At 43.8% G+C, this 19,823-nt stretch overlaps 1 pseudogene; it reads right to left on the bottom strand.

The window, feature by feature from the left end:
• Positions 1 to 12,893: 12,893 nt before the first annotated feature.
• LOC138365425 (peptide transporter family 1-like) lies at positions 12,894 to 19,235 on the bottom strand (annotated as a pseudogene).
• Between the last annotated feature and the right edge of the window lie 588 nt (positions 19,236 to 19,823).

Raw genomic sequence — 19,823 nt, 5'->3', positions numbered from 1 at the left:
GGATGTCAAAGAAAGCTGCAAGAAGCAGCCTCCTCCGGCGATTATTGCCCATTATTCCAGCCCGTCCTCCAAAAATGGGGTGGTAAATGTAAGGAGACAAATAAGTGCAATTATGTACTATTCATAGCAGTTAGGAATTGTACTTATTTTCACTTAGTATTAAATCGTACTGTCAAATATATTGTGAATATTTGAGTTTACCCAAAAAACTGAATAGAAAACCACAACCTCACCTAACCGTCTTAGTTTTTGAAGATAATAATTTTATTGCTTCTTAATTACAATTAGTACTTAACCTATAGCTATATTGATATTACAGTTTTATAAAACTAATAAAACAAAACTCAAATATATCAATAAATTGTAAAATAACTCAGGATATTTTAAAATTTTGTATAAAATATATATTGTTTAATAAACCAGAAAAAAAAATTCTTGATATTTAAAACTTGTGTATTGCAACTTGAAATTGAAAATTTCATCCTAAAATTCTGTGTCTTAACAGAAAACGAGGGGAATTAAATCGGGGGAGGGAGTTGGGTAAATGTAACAGCCCCATAAGTGCAATTATGCACTGGTTATGACAGTTAGAAAGTGTACTTATTACACTTAGTATTAAATCGTACTGTCAATTCATAGGATGGGTTGCACACACTGCTGTCCTTCAGGGCTTGGCTCGACTAGGACTCTCAGGTTCCGCAATAAGATGGTTTCAAAACTATCTAGAGTGTCGTCTTTTGGAGTGGCGGTGGGTGGTGTCGTCCCTTCGTCCTGCCCGGTCACCCATGATGTTTCCCACGGAGCGATACTCACCCCACTCCCATTCTCCATCATTCTCTCTGATCTTCCAGTTTTCTGTGGTGCCCAGGTTTTAGGTTAGGCAGCTAACTTATAGGCTTGTGGAGATGGTGCCATTCTTCTGGAGGCGCAGAGTTTCCTACGGGAGGCGGAGTATGCGCTCTCTGCAAATGTGATGGGGAAGAGGCTCTCAATCAGTCCGAAGAAGACTTGCAGGTGGACCTGGACCTGGACCTGCTTACAGGCTCAACTGGTGGTGACTATCGAGGGTCGTCGTCTCCCGGTCGCCACGGATCACAGGTGGCTAGGAGTGGTTGTTGATGGCCCTCGGCTATCGTAAAAGCGTCACGTAGCTTCCTTGGGGGAGGGGGGGCGGGCTCCTATCTGCACCACATCACCATCATGAAGCGGCTTTCCGGGATGGCATGGGGGGTTTCGCGGGTGTCCCTCTCTCTTAGTTCTCTATAAGGCCTTCCTATGTAGCAGGATCATGTATGAGATTAAAGTTTATGGTTCGGCGGCTCCATCGGTCTTAGCGCAGCTTTATTCTTTCCAAAATGGTGCCCTTCGCTCTGCGTTTGGGGTTATGCCCTCCTTGCCAGTGCTCTCTCTCCATGCAAAGTCGGGAGTTTGGCCACTGCGATTTGGACGCCTTCTAGTCCTTTGTCGACGACTCCAACGGATAGTGCGTCTCCCAGCTGCACTTTTGCTTACTCGCTTGCAGTCCGATGAACACTTGTGGGATGTGCCGGCGGGACGTTTCAGGCGCCGTCATCTGTCTTTCGTAATCTGAGCCTTTGACGCTTATTCAGAGTTTTCCGTTCCAGTCCCAGAACCCGTCCCTGGTTTGGTTATCAGTGTTTCGGTGGACGTTTTCATGCCTCCTTGCCGGAAGAAGGATTTAGAGGGTCTAGACCCTTCGATATTCCCTGACCTGCGTGCTTTATACCAAGGATACCTGAAGGTTTACACAGATGGGTCCCATGTTAATCAGTTGCCGACAACCTCGGCGGCTGCTTTCTACGCTCCTTTTTCCTTGTATCAGACATGGTAACTTTCTCCTGATCATTCGTGCCTGGCTGGGGAACTTCGCAATTTTGCTCGTATTAAGACTCCTCCATCAAGTTTCCGGGCCCTCATTGGTTGTCTTCTACGTGGACTGTCTTGCAGCCCTGTGTCTGATATCATTTCAGCGTTTGCGGGTCCACCATAATATGGTGGCACAGATCCGTGGGGAATTGCTGTCTTACTCAATTTTCCCGGGTTGGTCAGTCTCTGCACTGGGTTCCATCTTATGCCGAAATCATGGCAATGAGAAGGTAGATGAAGTAGCGGGATTGGTGTATGCTCACCATGAAGTTACACAGGTACTTCTGGATCTAAAAAAGACTCTGTAGCATCTTCAAGCAGCCTGCCTCACGGCTTGGGTGGAGGAGATGTTGACCTTCCTTATGTTTTCTCTGGGTTGCCTCCGATAGAGTGCCTCTCCCCGTCCTCAGGCCCGTCAACACTCGCATCTTCTTGACATGACCCTTACTCGCCTTCGGATAAGGTAAACCTCTCTGGGTGCGCATCTCCATCGTCTTTAAGTTGGTGGATTCCCCCTACTGTCAGTGATGTTCGAACCAGGAGGATACTGTGGAACATCTATTTCTCCATTGCCCACGGTTTCACAGTGCACGTCAGACTACAGTGCTGTCTGTAGGCTGCATATTCCTTGCCTCACGGTTCCCATTCTCCTTGATAGAGCGGGTGCAGAAGATGAGGACGTCCATTATGGCAACCTTCTCTATACCTTTCACTTTATTGGACACGTCTGTCAACAGTAGAGACTTTAGGGTTACCATCCCTCTCCGCACTTTTCTGGTATCGTGCAGCTGGGGCGCATCCGAGTCCTCGATCGTCATCGCCCCTATATCAACAACAACAGTACTATCAAAACAGGAGGATGGGCTGATGTAAACATAATTTGGATATTTATTTACATGTATAAATGGGTAATACTTAAAACTAAACAGAAAGTTAGTTTACCTATAGGAGTTGTTAAAGATATTTAGCAAATGATTTACAATTTGAAAGTGATATTTAGAAACTGAAGTATTTTATGACAAAATAAAGGCAAAACACAGCACACAAATGCGCCTGTGCACGTGCACACGCAAATGATGCTCATGCAGCACTAAAAATGTGATTTGATTAAATATCTTTGACCTAAATAGTCACGATCGTTTAGTTTTGTTCATTTATTATGCACCCCATACTCATCTTGTGGGAGGTAGTGGAAAGGGTTACAGAGGCACATAATGGGCTCAGGGACTGAACCCCACAATTCATTTAGCTAAGCAAGTTACAATCTTGATGAGCTAGTTACAAAATTCAGTATAAATCGTCACATCATAAATGGGTTTGAGATCGACTACAAGTACAATTTATAAATTAAGCAACTGACATATGTGGAGAGCTAGTGTCACAATTTATATGTTTGTCCTGCACACCGCCCCCCATCCAGTGGGCAGCGGTGGAGAGGTTAGAATCACTTAGATACTACCTACTGTTTGCAAACTGGGGATATTTGGCTAAAATTTCTGGTAGCAGATCATTTTCAATGAAATATTTACACATTGTTGGAACATTGGTTATAGAATTGTCCCTGAATTTATGTATCTTTTCGCACTCCATCACATAGTGACGGAGAGTGTCCGAATAATTTTGTTGACAGTTTACATTTGGTCAGGTCTAAATCAGCAGACAATGAGAATTCCCAGAGATACTTGTAACCGAGTCAAAGCCGAGCAGTAGTAACATCTAGAAGTCTTCTGATTTTATTGGATGAACCATAGATGTGTGGCTCCTCTTGCATGATAGTGTGATGATAGATGGAATTACTGGTGTCGGATTCACTTTGCCTCAGATCTACAAGATCTTGTTGAAGTTCTTGGTGTACTGCTGCTCTCAGATCGCTCATTGACAATCCAAGGTTACACTCAACGTCTCCTTTAATCCTTTTGTACCAAGCTCTCTCTCTATCTATACTGTTTTTCAGATCCTTAAAAAGACAGCCGCATTTTTCCTGTTGCTGACTTGGCTAGTTGGGTTCATCCTTATTCATCATTAGACTGATGATTATTCATTGGCGTTGTTGTTTTAGATTCAGCTACTGGGAACAAAAAGTTCCAAGTACCACGGGCTATGGTGAGCCCGTAGTGGACTTGCCTGGCACAGGAGCGGGACTGTATGTTCGGTGAAAGATTACTGTCATATCATTCACTATGCCAAAGAAACAGGGAAAGATACGACAGTAATCACACGCACCGACGATCGTAGGAGGCTTCGTATACATAAGGAGGTGTTCATTCGGTAGCTGACACCAGTAATCAACATCCAGATGAATTCTACTTCGAGCATACAACTGTTCGATGGTCCTCCACTGATCCGAAGGGACGATGTAAGACCTAGCGGACAGCTAAAAGCCGGAGTCAGGCAACAATCACCTCACCCTACCCTTCGCCACTCCCTACGATTAAGGGGCTTAATTTTGGTGAATCGTAGAGTGGGGTGTATCCACACTAATAAATGTCTAGATTTCTTCTTGTAAGTGCCCCCTACCCAGCACCGCACTGTGGTGTTTGTGTGTTACTGAGGAAGTCTTGGTTGTAGGGTTGATGTAAAGTCATTGCTTGGTTACTGACTTTAATACTTAATATGATTACATGACTAGTAGCTACCAAGCTTGGCGGGCGTCCTGTACGCTCTTGTTTACCTCCCTCTCTCCCGTCTCAGCCGCCGCACATAGAAAACGGATGGTACCATTTTCTGTGAACATGACATCCCTCCTTTTCTTTAAAAAGAATGAATACAGGATGTCTACCATGCTTGTATCACAAAGCAAAGTTATTGACACAAAGTAAGTTATTAACATATCAAGAGATACTGCATACATTTAACATTAATTAAGCACACAAAGAATTTAAACAACTTAATCTTTTCCACAAAGGATTTCAATGTTAAAAATACATATGCAATGTTAAACAAACATGAAAGAAACTGTAATACAAAGTTACAAAATATTGAATGAGATATCTGCATTATTCAAACAATATTAAATTTAGTTTAGCATAATAAGTACATACTTTTCATTACATAGGAACACAATTAATCATCAAATCGTGTAGGGCGTTTAACATGACGTTTAGGACGAGAGTCCTTAAATGCAATAACATCCCTTGATGAATTGTTTGTCGGGTTATAACTATTTTTTTCTTTTTCTTTTGCACGACTTTGCACTTCATCATTTTCTACACTAGTTGGAATCACTTTGAAATAAGCCATATTACGTGTTATACTATGATCTCTATTACTAGCTGTTACCATAGTTCCTTTTACACTAATCACTTTATATGGTTTTGTATCATACGGCATATCTAACTTTCCCTCTTTTTTCTTTTTAACGAGAACAGTGTCACCAACCTTTATGAACTGTTCCTTTGCACGTTGATCATGAGCAATTTTCATCTTGGCCTTGGCTAGTGCATCCTTCTGAGCGAGACGTTTATCCGTTACCTCGGCTGGCATGACGGGTAGTGCGATTCTCATAGGACGTCCAAATAAAAGTTCGCCAGGCGACTTGCCCAGTGTTCCATGTGGTGTTGCACGGTAGTTCCTGAGAAAAGCATACATAGCTTGTTTCCAGGATCGTCCTTCGGCATGAGCACAGCGTACCGCTTTCATGAGAGGTTGCATGAATCTCTCAACTTCTCCATTTGCTTGAGGATGTAGTGGCATCACACGGCGGTGTTTGAATCCAATATGCTCAGAAAAGTTGACGAAGTCTTGTCCATTGAATGGCGGTCCATTGTCTGTCTTGACAACTTCAGGAATGCCAAAGTTTGAAAAGATCTTGTCGAGTTTCGGGATGACAGCCTTTGCAGATGTGGAAGTGATGATTTCTACTTCTGGATAACGTGAGTGATCATCAATGACTACCATAAAGTACTCTCCAGTTGGTAGTGGTCCGCAGAAGTCCATTGATACTTCCGTCCATGGTGCAGCAGGTAGTGGTGAAGGTTGTAGAGGTGTTGGTCTTGAAGTATCCACTGCAGCTTGGCAAGGGACACAGGCATCATGCATATCCTTTGCTTGACGATCAATGCCAGGAAACCACACCTTTTCTCGTAGCAGCTGTTTCGTCCTAACAAGACCTTGGTGTCCTTGATGTGCAAGCTTCAGAGCACGTTGCTGGAGAACAGCTGGAATCACGATACGAGTACCTCGCAGCACAGTGTCGCGTTGTTGCGTAACACTTAATTCTGTCTGGATGCGTTCAAGTGCTTTGAATGCATCTTGGTCAACTCCTGAGGGTGGGATGCGTGGAAACTTTTTCTTAGTCAATGCATCCACTGTTGCTTGCAGAGTTGGGTCCTCTAGGGTTGCAGTACGGATTTCATCAAGAGTGAGAGCCTTAGGGACTGCATCACAGGTTACAGAGTGTACATATTCCTCGGCAACTTGCTGATGCTTGGTGATGGTGAAACTGTTGGCAGGATGTCGACTGATGTAATCAGCGGGATTGCCTGCACCCGGCTTGTATTTCACCGTAAAGTTGTATGGTTGTAAACGAAGAGCCCATCTCTCAATGCGAGCTGGTGGTTTGGACTTTGGATTATTGAAGATGGTCTCCAACGGTTTGTGGTCAGTGACTATCGTGGTGAAGGGTGCACCAAGCAGATACACATTGAAGTGTTCACAGCCCCATACAAGAGCAAGAGCTTCCTTCTCTGTCTGACTGTATCGTTGCTCAACATCTGTGAGAGAACGGCTGGCGTAGGCAATTACTACTCTGGAATCTGGTTGACCAGGTTTGTGTTGGGCTAAAACAGCACCTAATCCAACAGGACTAGCATCCACCGTTAATTCAGTGTCCATTGATGGATCAAAGTATGCAGCAGTCGCATTCTCTACTAGTGCATCTTTCACAGCATCAAATGCATTTTGCTCGATATCGCTCCAGTACCATGATGCATTTTTCTTCAGGAGCTCACGTAGAGGCTTTGTAATGGTAGCAAAATCTGGAATGAAGCGAGAACAGTAGTTTGCCATTCCCAGAAAACTATGTACTTCAGTGGACGTTGAAGGAGGTGCAGCGTTCTTGATATCTGCAACTTTCTTAGGATCTGGAGACAGACCTTTGTCACTAAGTACATGTCCAAAGAATTCAATTTTATGTTGATTGAACTCACACTTTGCTCGGCTTAACGTCAAATTCTTTTCTCGTAAGCGTTGCAATGTTGCACGAAGAGCTTTGTCGTGTTCAGCTTGGGTACGGCCATAAACAATGATGTCATCAGACATGTTGTCAGCATTAGGTATGTCTTGCAATACCTGGCTGATGATGTGCTGGAATACCTCGGCAGCACTGTTAATACCAAAACTCAGGCGCTTGTACCTATACAGACCTCGATGTGTCGTAAACGTTGTGATGAATCGACTCTCCTCATCAAGTTCAAGCTGATGATAGCCCTTGTTTAAATCTAACTTGCTGAATACAGTTGCACCATTCAAGCGGTAGATCATATCATCTACAGTCGGTGTAGGATGGCGTTCACGCATTATTGCCTTGTTGGGAACACGCATGTCCACACAAATGCGTGTCTCATCTGGATTCTTCGGCTTTGGTGGAGTGACAATTGGGCTTACCCATGGTGTTGGGGCTGTTACTGGTTCAATGATATCTAGTTCTATCAGCCTATCCAGTTCGGCATCGACTTTCTTGCGAGTATGGAATGGTTGTCGGCGATGTGGTTGGGCAACTGGAATTACATCTGGGTTGATATGCAGATGTACTTTGCTATCAGTATAACAACCTATGGATTTAAATCGATCAGAAAATTCAGCAACAATACCATCAACATTGTTTGCAGATTCCACTGCTACAGCATTAGAAAGCTGAAGTAGCCCCAATTTGGTTGAAGTCTTGTAACTGAGTAAAGACTCCTTTGCATTCCTAACAACATGGAATGTAGTAATGAGCATTGCATTCTTTGACTTAATCTCTGCAGTGAAAGTTCCAATCACTGGCAAGGCTACCTTTGAAGCATAGGCAGTGGCTTTGCCATTATAATTTTCAAGCTTTGGGAACTGTTTTTTAAATTTTTCATAGTGGCACTCAGCAATGGTATCAATGTTTGATCCAGTGTCAATGAGAACTTTGAGACAAATACCAGCAATGTATACACATGTCTCTGGGTTGTTTGGAAGATCATTCCATTCTGTGATTGCTTGTACTCCATAAGTATAATCACATTCACTGTCATCTGAGACTGGTTGTAATGAAATGTTGTCTTGTACATTGTTAACATTCTTGATTTGAGGTGCAATATTGTGTTTACCACCTCGACCCCTATGACCTGATCCTCGTACAGTGTTTTTATTCATTGACTGTGGTTTCTTTAGTGCAGAACGACACATAGCACCAAAATGACCTAGTTTTCCACACTCATAGCACTTCTTACCTTGAGCAGGACAAACATTATCTTGGTGTGGGTAGTCTCCTCCACAATTGTAACATTTATTGTTGACACCCTCTGATGTGGGTCGTTGTGACTGCTTGAGCCTTGTTCCTTGACCCCAGTTGTGACGTGGTTCTCGGCTAAATTTACTGTTAGGTTTGCCATGATATCTTCTTTGATCACGGTGTCCTCCCTGAACCTTACGTACCTCATCACTGTTAGTAACAGTGGCAGAACCGTTATTGGCACTGCACTCCATGACACGAGCATCACGTGCAGCATCTTCCATTCGACGAGCCATATCCAGTATCTTGGTAAGAGAACTATCATCATCAACAAGTTCTAGAGCTCTTCGACGGAGACGTGTAGATGTGCATGTTTCAATTATTTGCTGTTTGATTTCTTTGTCAACATCAGCAAACTCACAATGGGCTGCTAAACCCTGCAGACGTGTGTGGTATTGATCCACAGTTTCATTAGAGAGTTGTTTTGCTCTCCTGAAATGCATAATTTCCATTGCAGTATTTTGCCTTGGTTTGAAATGCTATGTTAGTTTGGCTTTGGCAGTGTCATAATCTTTGGCACCACCAGTGTCTTTCAGTGTGTCAAAGATGTCACAAACTCTATCACCTGCATAATGAAGTAGAAAGGCACGCTTTCTTTCAGCACTTTTGATGTCAGAAACTATCAACAAATTTTCAAACTTTTTAAGCCATTTGACCCACCTCTGTGACAGGTTTGTCTGGTCACAGTCAGGATCAAATGCAGGAAACTGAGGTATATTTGCCATTTTTTACTGAATAAATGTAAACTTATCACTTAAATGTTCCTCAGAATATTAAACACTTACTGCACTGAATATGTTAGTCAAGAATTCACTGTAATTACTTTAATTTTGCAAAGCACACAAGCATTTTAATGCAAAAGTTCACAACAGTGCACAATATAGCAGCAACTGGCTTCTTACCTAGCCCTTGTGTACATGTGTTGTTCCTACTCACAGCAGCAGCACAGCAGTTGGTACAGCAGCAGTTGGTACAGCAGTTGGTACAGCAGTTGGTGCAGCAGTTGGTACAGCAGTCGGTACAGCAGTCAGCTCAGTGTGATGAATTTTGTAGCACGAAGCGTCGTTTCGTAACCAAAACATCAGGTTTTGTACACATCAAAGCGTCGTTTCGTACACAACGTCGGCAGATTCCTCAGTACACAGTTTCTTCAGCACAACTTGGGTAGCACACAGCTTGGGTAGTACACAGCATCGGTTAGCACACAGCATCGTTTAGCACACAGCATTGGTTAGCACACAGCATCGGTTAGCATACAGCATCGGGTATGGCGCTCACAGCTTCTCTTCCTCCTCCAGGCAGCATGCTTCTCCCTTGTGTTTGAAACTGAACAAATACCTGCGTTCACAGTTCATCCTCGTCGCCAATGTGGTGTTTGTGTGTTACTGAGGAAGTCTTGGTTGTAGGGTTGATGTAAAGTCATTGCTTGGTTACTGACTTTAATACTTAATATGATTACATGACTAGTAGCTACCAAGCTTGGCGGGCGTCCTGTACGCTCTTGTTTACCTCCCTCTCTCCCGTCTCAGCCGCCGCACATAGAAAACGGATGGTACCATTTTCTGTGAACATGACACGCACCTGTGCCAGGTAAGTCCACTACGGGCTCACCATTAGCTCTTTTGTCCAGCCTCTCAACTGTCGATCAACTGGTATACAGATTCCTGAGCCTACTGTGCTCTATCCTATCTACATTTGAAACTGTGTATGGAGTCAGCCTCCACCACATCACTGCCTAATGCATTCCCTCCATTAACTACTCTAACACTGAAAAAGTTATTTCTAACGTCCCTGTGGCTCATTTGGGTACTCAGTTTCCACCGGTGTCCCCTTGTTTGCGTACCACCCATATTGAACAGTTTATCCTTTTCAACCCTGTCAATTCCATAGCTCATGCTACCTGCCCCGCTCCTGTGCCAGGTAAGTTACGGGCTCCCCATAGCTCGTGCTTGTTGGAACTAGTTCTGAGTAGCTGAATCTATAACAACAACAAACATCTTGTAAGGGTGTCTGTAATAAATTTGCTTACTGTTATGGGGGGTATAGAGTATTAAGGAGAAGGGCCAACAGCTAGAATCAGGATGTATCAAAATTAGTGGAGATCAGATAGGCCCGGCCGGCCCCCAATAAGAACATAAACAATATTAATTTAGTGGCTTCACGAAAATATGTCAGCCTAGAAATTGATCATTGATCCCCTACACAGGAAGAATGGATACTCCTTTAAAAACATATTTATTAAACCCTCTTAACAACCCCCAATATACATTAACAACAATAACAATAACTACTTTGCCACACTATCTTACGTTAAAAGCCTTGGTCCACATAAGCAAAATACAAGGTTTTACAATTAGGACAAGCTAGGGTAAAGTCTACTTGTAAAGAACTCTAAAGCTTAAAGCAGCTTGGGGTAGTGAGCCTCACGTGGTACCCTGTCGCAATACAAACACTTAGGGACGCCCAAAACACTGGCTTATACTACACAATCACTATACAAGTCACATAAGCCTATCTAGTAGCACGGTTACATAGGAGGATACTTATCTTAGCTGTTGTGGAAGCTTAAGGTAAGGTAAAGGGGGAAGGAGGAGGAGAATGAAGGCAGAGCCCCACAGGAAGATGTTGTCACACCACAGCCAGACCCGAGAAGAGCGCACCCCAGGCGCCCCGTCTCTGAGATCCTCAGTTGTTGTTGTTGTTGCCGAGAAGATAACCTAACTGATCGTGCAGCTACAAACAATACAAGTCTTCACCGGCCTTCGTTACTTTACTAGTTCTGAGAATAGTTGATAATTAATTCACTGATATAATTAATCCACAACAAGCTTAAGAGTCTGAATGCTCTGTGAGAAACAAGATTCGATTTACGTCTGGCAAGGAAGATAGGAACAAATGTGCATCAGCAATCTTATCAAATAATGAAACGTAAATTATTTAGAACTCAATTTGACCTCTGGTTTCCAACTAAGGAATCCAGGGTCATAACAGTGTCACAGTAACAAGGTTATCGCGAATAACCAAACTCGATTACGGGCTCACCATAACCCATGCTACATGGACATTTCGTTCTAAGTAACTAAATCTAAAACAACAACAACAATCTTGTAAGCTCAGTATAGCTAAAAAATAACGCTCAAGAGTCATATTTCCGATAGGCATCGTATTTTGAAAACTGGGAGTAGATTTTGAAAAATCTGACCAATCGCCGTTTGAACTAATTTCCATATTTTCGGTATAAAAAGTAGCAATATAAAACTCCAAATACGTGTAATCACCCTGAATTCTGCTCAGAAATAATGCTCAATAATAATATTTCCGTATTTAAAAAAAACTGCAAGGGGATTTGGGCAAAACCTAACCAATAGCAATTTTCACTAATTTGCATATTTTCGGTATAAAAAGTCGTAATCTAAAACTCCAAATACTTGCAATCACCTTGAATTCTTCTCAGAAATAGCGCTCAAGGGTCATATTTCTTATGAATATAGGTAATATGTAGGCCAGGCTACATGTGCAGAGCCCGGCCTTCCATCACAGTCCGACTCGTGGGGCCAGGTCGCTCACCCCACGAGTCTGGGATGTTAAAAGAGGGTCAGATGTCGTCATATAAATGAACGGGTAATAATTTTATCCACGAATAAGCCCCCATACCCACCATGGAGCCACAGTTAGAGCATAGGACACCCGACAAGTCTTTTTTGCACCCCCCCCCCCCCCCCCCCCGACAAGACGATAGGACACCCGAGAAGACGATCTGCACCCCCCATGGGTGCATGAAACATGAAACATAAGGAAGAGGAAAAAGCATCTAGCACAATTTGTGAAGACGGCAGTAGGAGCATAAGGCTTCAACATGACAGAGGACTGTCCCATGGAGCATCACACTCTGACAGCCGCCCACGAAGGCCCCCTCACGACGGCAACGGGCTGTAAAGGGACAGGGACAAAAAGGACGAGATCCATGATTCTATCCCGAATCGTCTCTACTTGTCTCATATTTTTTTACTTTAGAAGAAAGTTGAAAAATTAACTCTCCAAAATTCCTTTTACAATTTAATCAAAGCACTAAGAGGTGAGTTTCGTTGACTCTTGTCAACATTATCAAAAGCAAAAGCAGGTTACAAGTTACATGTGATTGATTGATTGATGAAGATTAAGCCATCCAAGAGGTGGAACAGGTATGAGTAAGTTATAAGTGTTATTGTTTTAGATTCAGCTACTTACCTGCCCAGTAAATACAAATTTTGAAAATTAACTGAGAATTCGACGTTCATAAGTGACAATCAGACAATCCTGCCGGGGACGCCATACCTGCGAGCGTCGTCACAGGAAGTACAACTACACAGAGTGTTCATTTTTTTATATACAAGATATTTTACATTTTTGTAAAGCCACTAGCACGCATAGCGTTTCGGGCAAGTCCTTAATCCTATTTTTTTCCCCCGGAATACGACCCGCCAAATCCTTTAACAAACTGGTACCCATTCACTGCTGGTTAAAGAGGCTACAGATAAGGATTGGCGCTCAGTCAATCCTCCCAGGCCAGAATACGAAACAGGCCAAAGCGTTCGCAAAGCGCCCGCCGAGTGCTTTACCACTACGCCACGGAGACGGCTATGAAAACAAGATTGTCGTGAGAGGCTAACTGTTGATGGGCTCACTGAGAGGATTCACTTGTGTTTGTCTCCATAACGGGGTTCCTCAGGCGAGATTTCTTGTTTCTCCTAATCAGCACGATGAAGATTATTGTGTTGACGGACATGAGACAAGCATAGAAGAAGGCTTCGTGAGAGGGTCGGTGCTTGAAGGCCCCCGTGGCAGAGCTCAGGCTCGTTAGTCCTGCAAAGAGCCACAAGCCGACAGTAATTGTGAAGAGATTGGCTGCCTGCAGTGAAGACTTCATGGCCATCGGGGCCTGCGAGTAAGCAAAGTCCATGCCAGAGACTGAGAAGAGGACCTCGCCGATGGTGATGAGGACGTACTGGGGAAGGAGCCACAACATGTGGACGTTTGCAGGGGCCGTCATGGGGAAGAGGAAGACGTCGGTGGTGGTGATGACGATGTCGTACACACCGTCCTGGTACACTGCAGCCTCTCCAACTTCCACCTCTTCCACCATCACCTTGTACTCCTGGGGACTGATGCGCTGGAACTCCGTCTTTCCCTCCAGGAGCTGGAAGTTGTGGAGGATGGTGTCGTACGTGAGCGTCACGTTGAGCTCGTTGTGCGCAGGCGCCAACACCCGCACCTGTCAGGGCGAACCAACACAACTGAACAACACCAGGAAATCAGGCCCAAAATTTTACAGAATATTTATTTCTAAGGCACCATCAAATAATATTAACAATAACAATGATAATATCAGTAATGAGAAAATCACTTCAGCAGTGGGGATCGAAGCAACATCTTTTTGAATGTCAAACGCGCGCTAGGCCCCCCCATAACATGCTACAAAAGATATTCATCCAGACGCTACTTTGTTCTCTAAGGATTTTGTTGCTCAGGAAATTGTCTTAAGATGAAGTGGCATCTTTAGACGAAGCAGCATTTTAAGACGAACCAGCAGCTTAAGATGCTGGACCAATCCCTGCTCGGCTCCAGTGATTTTATCATTGATAAATCACGCTGTTGTGATTGCCTTGTGACTATCAATAATAATAGTAACAAAACTCATAAAAACTACTTAATAGACCTGTAATAAATGGCTCTTATTTATTAGTTAAAAGCATTCAAAAACTTGTTTAATGAATTTATGAGGATGGAGAAAGTTGTAAAAATCTCATATTATGAAAATGTTTCAATATTTGTAAAAGTAAAAATAATTGCGAGGATATTATCATTCTCTGCCTGAACTGTGTTGTGAATACTCGCCCGTTGTTGTGTTTTATTAATGTATTTTACAGTTGACTTGGCGTCATGGTGACACTTTATGAGACACTTTCCAGCAGCTAGTTACTTGAAATGATTAGTGCTGAATCTTTAGTAAAGTCTGCTCTCATTTTTAGCATTTAGCCTTTTTACACCCAAGAAACCCAAGGAGCGGAAATGATTGGGTACGGAGACTCACTTTGGTGTCGGCATCTTCGTCCTTGATGTACTCGAGTGTGGGAGGGAGAGCCAGCACGCCAGTGGAGGTGACAAGGAGTGTTGTTTCATGGGCACCCAGCACCCTCACTCTCACCTGCCTCATGTCCGGGGCGAGGCAGGGGGTGTCACCTTGGCCTCCACCTCATCACCATGTGTGACAGTCAAGCTAGGCAGAACCACCTGGCCTCCGCTCTCCACACTCAGCTGACCGGTCTTGACGAAGGGCACCTCCACCACCATCTGGCAAGGCAGTGCGTTGTAAACGTGGATTCTCGCCTGCTCTGGAGGAATGAAAGTCTGTTCCACGCTCATGTTCACCAGTGCGTAGACCAGGAAGGCGATGATGGTGAAGCACATCCCCGCGATCATCCGGGATGTGGTCTTGGTGAGGACGCCAACGCGGGCCAACAAGGGGTAGACCACAAAATCAAAGAGAGGAATGAGAGCTAAAACGAGCAGTGAGTTGGCAGTGGAAGACATATCTGGCGGGATCCTATAGCTGCCCACCATACCGTCGAGACGTTTAGCCAGGAATATCATACTAGTGAAGGTCTGGTAGAAGAGAACCCAAAAGAGCGGGAAGGTGCAGAACAGCAGAAGGACACGCAAGGTCACCTTCACGTCCAGCAGCAACTGAACATCAAATTTGTCCTGAGCACGGTCAAGCCAGTGCTGCACGGGCTTTCGGTCCTTATCCCAGGTCTTAGTGACCGCGTATGCAACGCAGCGAACTGTTTTTAACATCATTGTGTCTGGGGGCCCCTCCTTGTACTGCGACCGACCTGTAATATTACAAATACATAACAGCTAATAGAGATAATGTTAGAGAATTAAAACACAGAAATCACATTAAAGTGATGTATATCAATGAGAAAATCCACTAGGGTCACGAACCTACGACCTTGGCATTACCAAGCCGAATACTCCACCACTAGACCATCGCTGATTTGTAAAAGTCATACAACCGGATTTCTACTGAAATCACAGAAAGTCTGGAGGCCCCTACTGAAGTCAGTCCAAATTTTACGTATAACCCACAATTTAATTTATTTTAATTATCAGGGGGAAAGCGCCAAGCCACTACGACTTTATAGCACTTGGAATTAAATGATCAGGATAAGGATTTGAGATGGGACAGGGTAGGGGGGGGGGAAGGGAAGGGAATTGTCGGGAAAGCGCCAAGACATTACGACTATATAGCACTGGGAAAGAGTCAGGATAAGGATTTGGGATGGGACGGGGAAAAGGAATGGTGCCCAACCACTTGGACGGTCGGGGCTTGAACGCCGACATGCATGGAGCGAGACCGTCGCCCTACCTTAGATTTAAATTTAGATTTTTTATTCAGGTAAATCTACATACATTGAAGATAAGATTGAATACATTGAATTGATTGAAGATACATTGAAGATAAAGTCTCCGTGGTGTAGTGGTAAGACACTCGCCTGGCGTTCCGCGAGCGCTATGTCATGGGTTCGTATCCTGGCCGGGGAGGATTTACTGGGCGCAATTCCTTAACTGGAGCCTCTGTTTAACGCAACAGTAAAATGTGTACTTGGATGAAAAAACGATTCTTCGCGGCGGGGATCGTATTCCAGGGACCATAGGATTAAGGACTTGCCCGAAACGCTACGCGTACTAGTGGCTGTACAAGAATGTAACAACTCTTGTATATATCTCAAAAAAAAAGAAAAGAAAAAAAGTTACAAACATAATATTGGATTTAAAGATAGAGCTAGTACATACAATACCTAAAGCCACTAATACGCATAGCGTTTCGGACAAGGTGTGGGGGGGGGGGGAACACTTAGACTAAAACTTAATAGTAATTGAGCTTAAAGTATAAATTGTGTTGAAAAAAGGAGTAAAAAATAAGTGGGTGGGGGGGGGGGGTGACATGGCAGAAAATAGCAATTATGCAAGTTGGTCAACAAACAGCAGGTACAGACTTTGACATGATTGGGCCATGACCCTTGACCTTCCAGTCAAAGTGACCCACAAGCACTCAGATGGAATGGCAGAGTGGTGCCACACCTTACGCCTCAACTTCAGAAACACACAACGTGTTCCTGTGTTTTTTACGTAAAACTTGGACTGGCTTCAATAGGGGCCTCCAGACTTCCTGTGATTTCAGCAGAAATCCGGTTGTATGACTTTTACAAGTTACGGTGGTCAATTGGTAGTGTATGCGGCTTGGCCATGCTAAGGTCGTAAGTTCGTGTCCTCTTCATTGCCCTAGTGGAATTTCCCATTTTCTGAGAGAATTAATGCCACAGCTGACTTAATGGTGTACATTGTGTGAACTACTGTAGGGAAATCAGCTTGTGAATGCAAGAGTATACATATTACGGTTGTACACAATATGCATGCAGAACCACATATGCATGGATCTAAAATCATTATGTATGGACTTGGGTCTATCATGTTGGTCTCTGATGAGCCTACATTACCATCAGGCCATTGCTATCACCAGGGTTGTTGTGCATTAAAACTGTAACTTGCTTAGCTTATTGAATTGTGGGGTTCAATCCCTGAACCCATTATGTGCCTCTGTAACCCTTTCCACTACTGCCCACAAGATGGGTATAGGGTGCATAACAAATGAAATAAACTAACTAACTGTCCAGTTATGATTAATTAGGCCGAATTAAACATCCTTATCTTAGAAGCAATCAATAGCCAAGGAGTTGGCCATTGTATTTGGTGTTCAGTATGAATTTTCTGTCTACGCACGGTGAGAGCGAAGGTAAGGAGACCCCATCTTGAATTTCCCAACGACCGCCATGTCCATAGCCTACAAGCTAGGGGGGAGGACATGGATAAGGATAAGGCTACAGGCTAGGGACAAGCCTACGAAAAGGCAAGTGTGACAATCACGTAGGCGCAAATCTACGTGATTGTGGGAGGCATCAGTGCCTCTTCCTCAATGGTCAAATTCATAGATCTGACGGCTGGTTCCCCATGAATGCTTGTGGGGTCCCATAAAAGCCCGCCAAAGCATCCCTTCTGCCCCTAAAGTTTTCTAAGCCAGACGTGTGAGGTCTTACTAGATGAGCCAACTAATGGTGCACTACCTGAGCTGTCAAGCGGAGACACTGGGGAGAATATTGCACAATTATATATCAAGAGACAGTCTACAAGTCTCGTTGATGAAATAAAGATTATCATATGTATGCGAATTATCTTCAAGAATATATATACCCGTCTTAAGTTTTTAAGAAGAATGTTCTAAACTCTGTTTTCCTAATGAACAAACATGAGTGAGTACTGCTGTATGAGACAAAACATAAATTGATTGATTGATGAAGATTAAGCCACCCAAGAGGTTGCATGGGTATGAATAGCCCGTAACAAAACATAGGAAAAGGAAAGAGATTAAAGGCATAGTGGGACACACCGTTGGACTAATTACCTGCTCGCTCGCCTTCTACACTTTACAGGCTTCTCTGGCTGCGTCTAATATGCTACGGTGACATCTGGGACTAATATGCTACGGTGTCATCTGGGACTAATATGCTATGGTGTCATCTGGGACTAATATGCTACGGTGTCATCCGGGACTAATATGCTACGGTGTCATCTGGGACTAATATGCTACGGTGTCATCTGGGACTAATATGCTACGGTGTCATCTGGGACTAATATGCTACGGTGTCATCTGGGACTAATATGCTATGGTGACATCTGGGACTAATATGCTACGGTGTCATCTGGGACTAATATGCTACGGTGTCATCTGGGACTAATTTGCAGCATTACACACATATGTTTGTGGCTTTACAAAAACGTTTTATTTAGTCACAAAATTTGTATTAAAATAGTCCATGGTGCCATCTTGAAAATACATCAATAAATAATAAAAATTGTTTAAAGATTATTATCCTAGAGGACTGACCAGCAGCGAAGATGACGGTGGAGACAACCATGAGGCCGGCCATTATAATGTAGGAGAGGAAGTAGCAGTCATCGCCGAAGCACTGGACAGAGTCTCGTATTTGAGCTGTTATGAATAGCCCGACGAAGGCGCCAGCGTTAACCATCCAGTAGAAGGCGTAAAAGAACCTGCAACAGAAATAACAAGTTGAGAGAATGCTAAGATGACAACTTACCAGTTATCTGGTTTATGTGCAAAGAAACGAATTAATAACTCCATCTAACACGTCATCAAGAGCAGGATTGTTTTTTCTTTCCTAACTACTTGACCATTTCAACAAAATTACAAAGTATTATTGAAGCAAACTAAAATGTACACGTCTTATACACAGATTTCGCTAAATATGACCATGGAATAGGAGCCATGATCCTTCTTCCATAGTTTTCCATCATAAAGCATGAAGTCCTTGTGAACGCTTTCCTCTGCGAGTCTGTTCGGGAACTTGGCTGCAACTTTTTAATTGCACTTCCTACCGTGTATAGCAAGGACAAATATCAGCCACACCACAAACCCATCTAACTCCTTTACAAAACCCACCAACCTGTGAACTCCCTCTTCCCAGCCTTCCCTCACCCATCAATATCCCCAATTCACCTCCTGATGAACCTCTCCCACTTTAACATACCTCTTCTGTTGCTCCCGTTGTTCTGGGACTTTGAACTGGTCGGCCCCGAGGGAGGAATACACAGCTTTCATGAGCCCTGTGCAGATGCCCAGCGCCAGCATGCCCAAGACCCCTGTGAACTTGGCAGCGCTGAAGGAGGCCATGATGGGAGTGACCGAAGAAAGGGTAAAGATGACGGCGCCCACTGTGTACCCGCAGCACATCAGGAACACTGTGCGAGCCTGTATGAGGAAGGTGACAGAGACTAAGAGGTGTTGAAGAGGTACGGGGAGTATTATAGTGTGAGGTTGCTTGAGCGAGAGTGAAGTTCAGCTTAGAAGATATATACAGATAACAGGACCTTCACTAAGTCAACTTAGTGAAACAGAAGTTAACTTTTGCTTTTATCTCAAGACCGGATAAGACGCGTTCCGCGAGCGCTTTGTCCTGGATTCGTATCTTGTCCGGGGAAGATTTACTTGGCGTCAATCCTTATTAACTGTAGCCTCTCTTTACCCACCAATAAAATGGGAACCTGGTTATTAAACGATTTGGCGGGTCGTATTCCGGGGAACACAGGATTATGGACTTGTCCGAAACGCTACGCCTGATAGTGGCTCTACAATAAATAATGTAAGAACTCTTGTATAAATAAATAATAATAATAAAAAACTAATGTTTGATGTTCATTACACATGATACATACAATCAACACGCATACACACCTGGGTGAATGTTTTCACTGTGCGTACCTACCTGTGCGTAGGAGGCCTGGTCGACGACCGGGTCGCGGGGATGCTAAGCCCCGGAAGCACCTCAAGGTAACC

This window comes from Procambarus clarkii, chromosome 16, assembly GCF_040958095.1.
Source record: "Procambarus clarkii isolate CNS0578487 chromosome 16, FALCON_Pclarkii_2.0, whole genome shotgun sequence".
Taxonomy (NCBI): Eukaryota; Metazoa; Arthropoda; class Malacostraca; order Decapoda; family Cambaridae; genus Procambarus; species Procambarus clarkii.
Note: the sequence above shows the minus strand (reverse complement) of the source record. Positions and strands in the feature narration are given on the sequence as shown.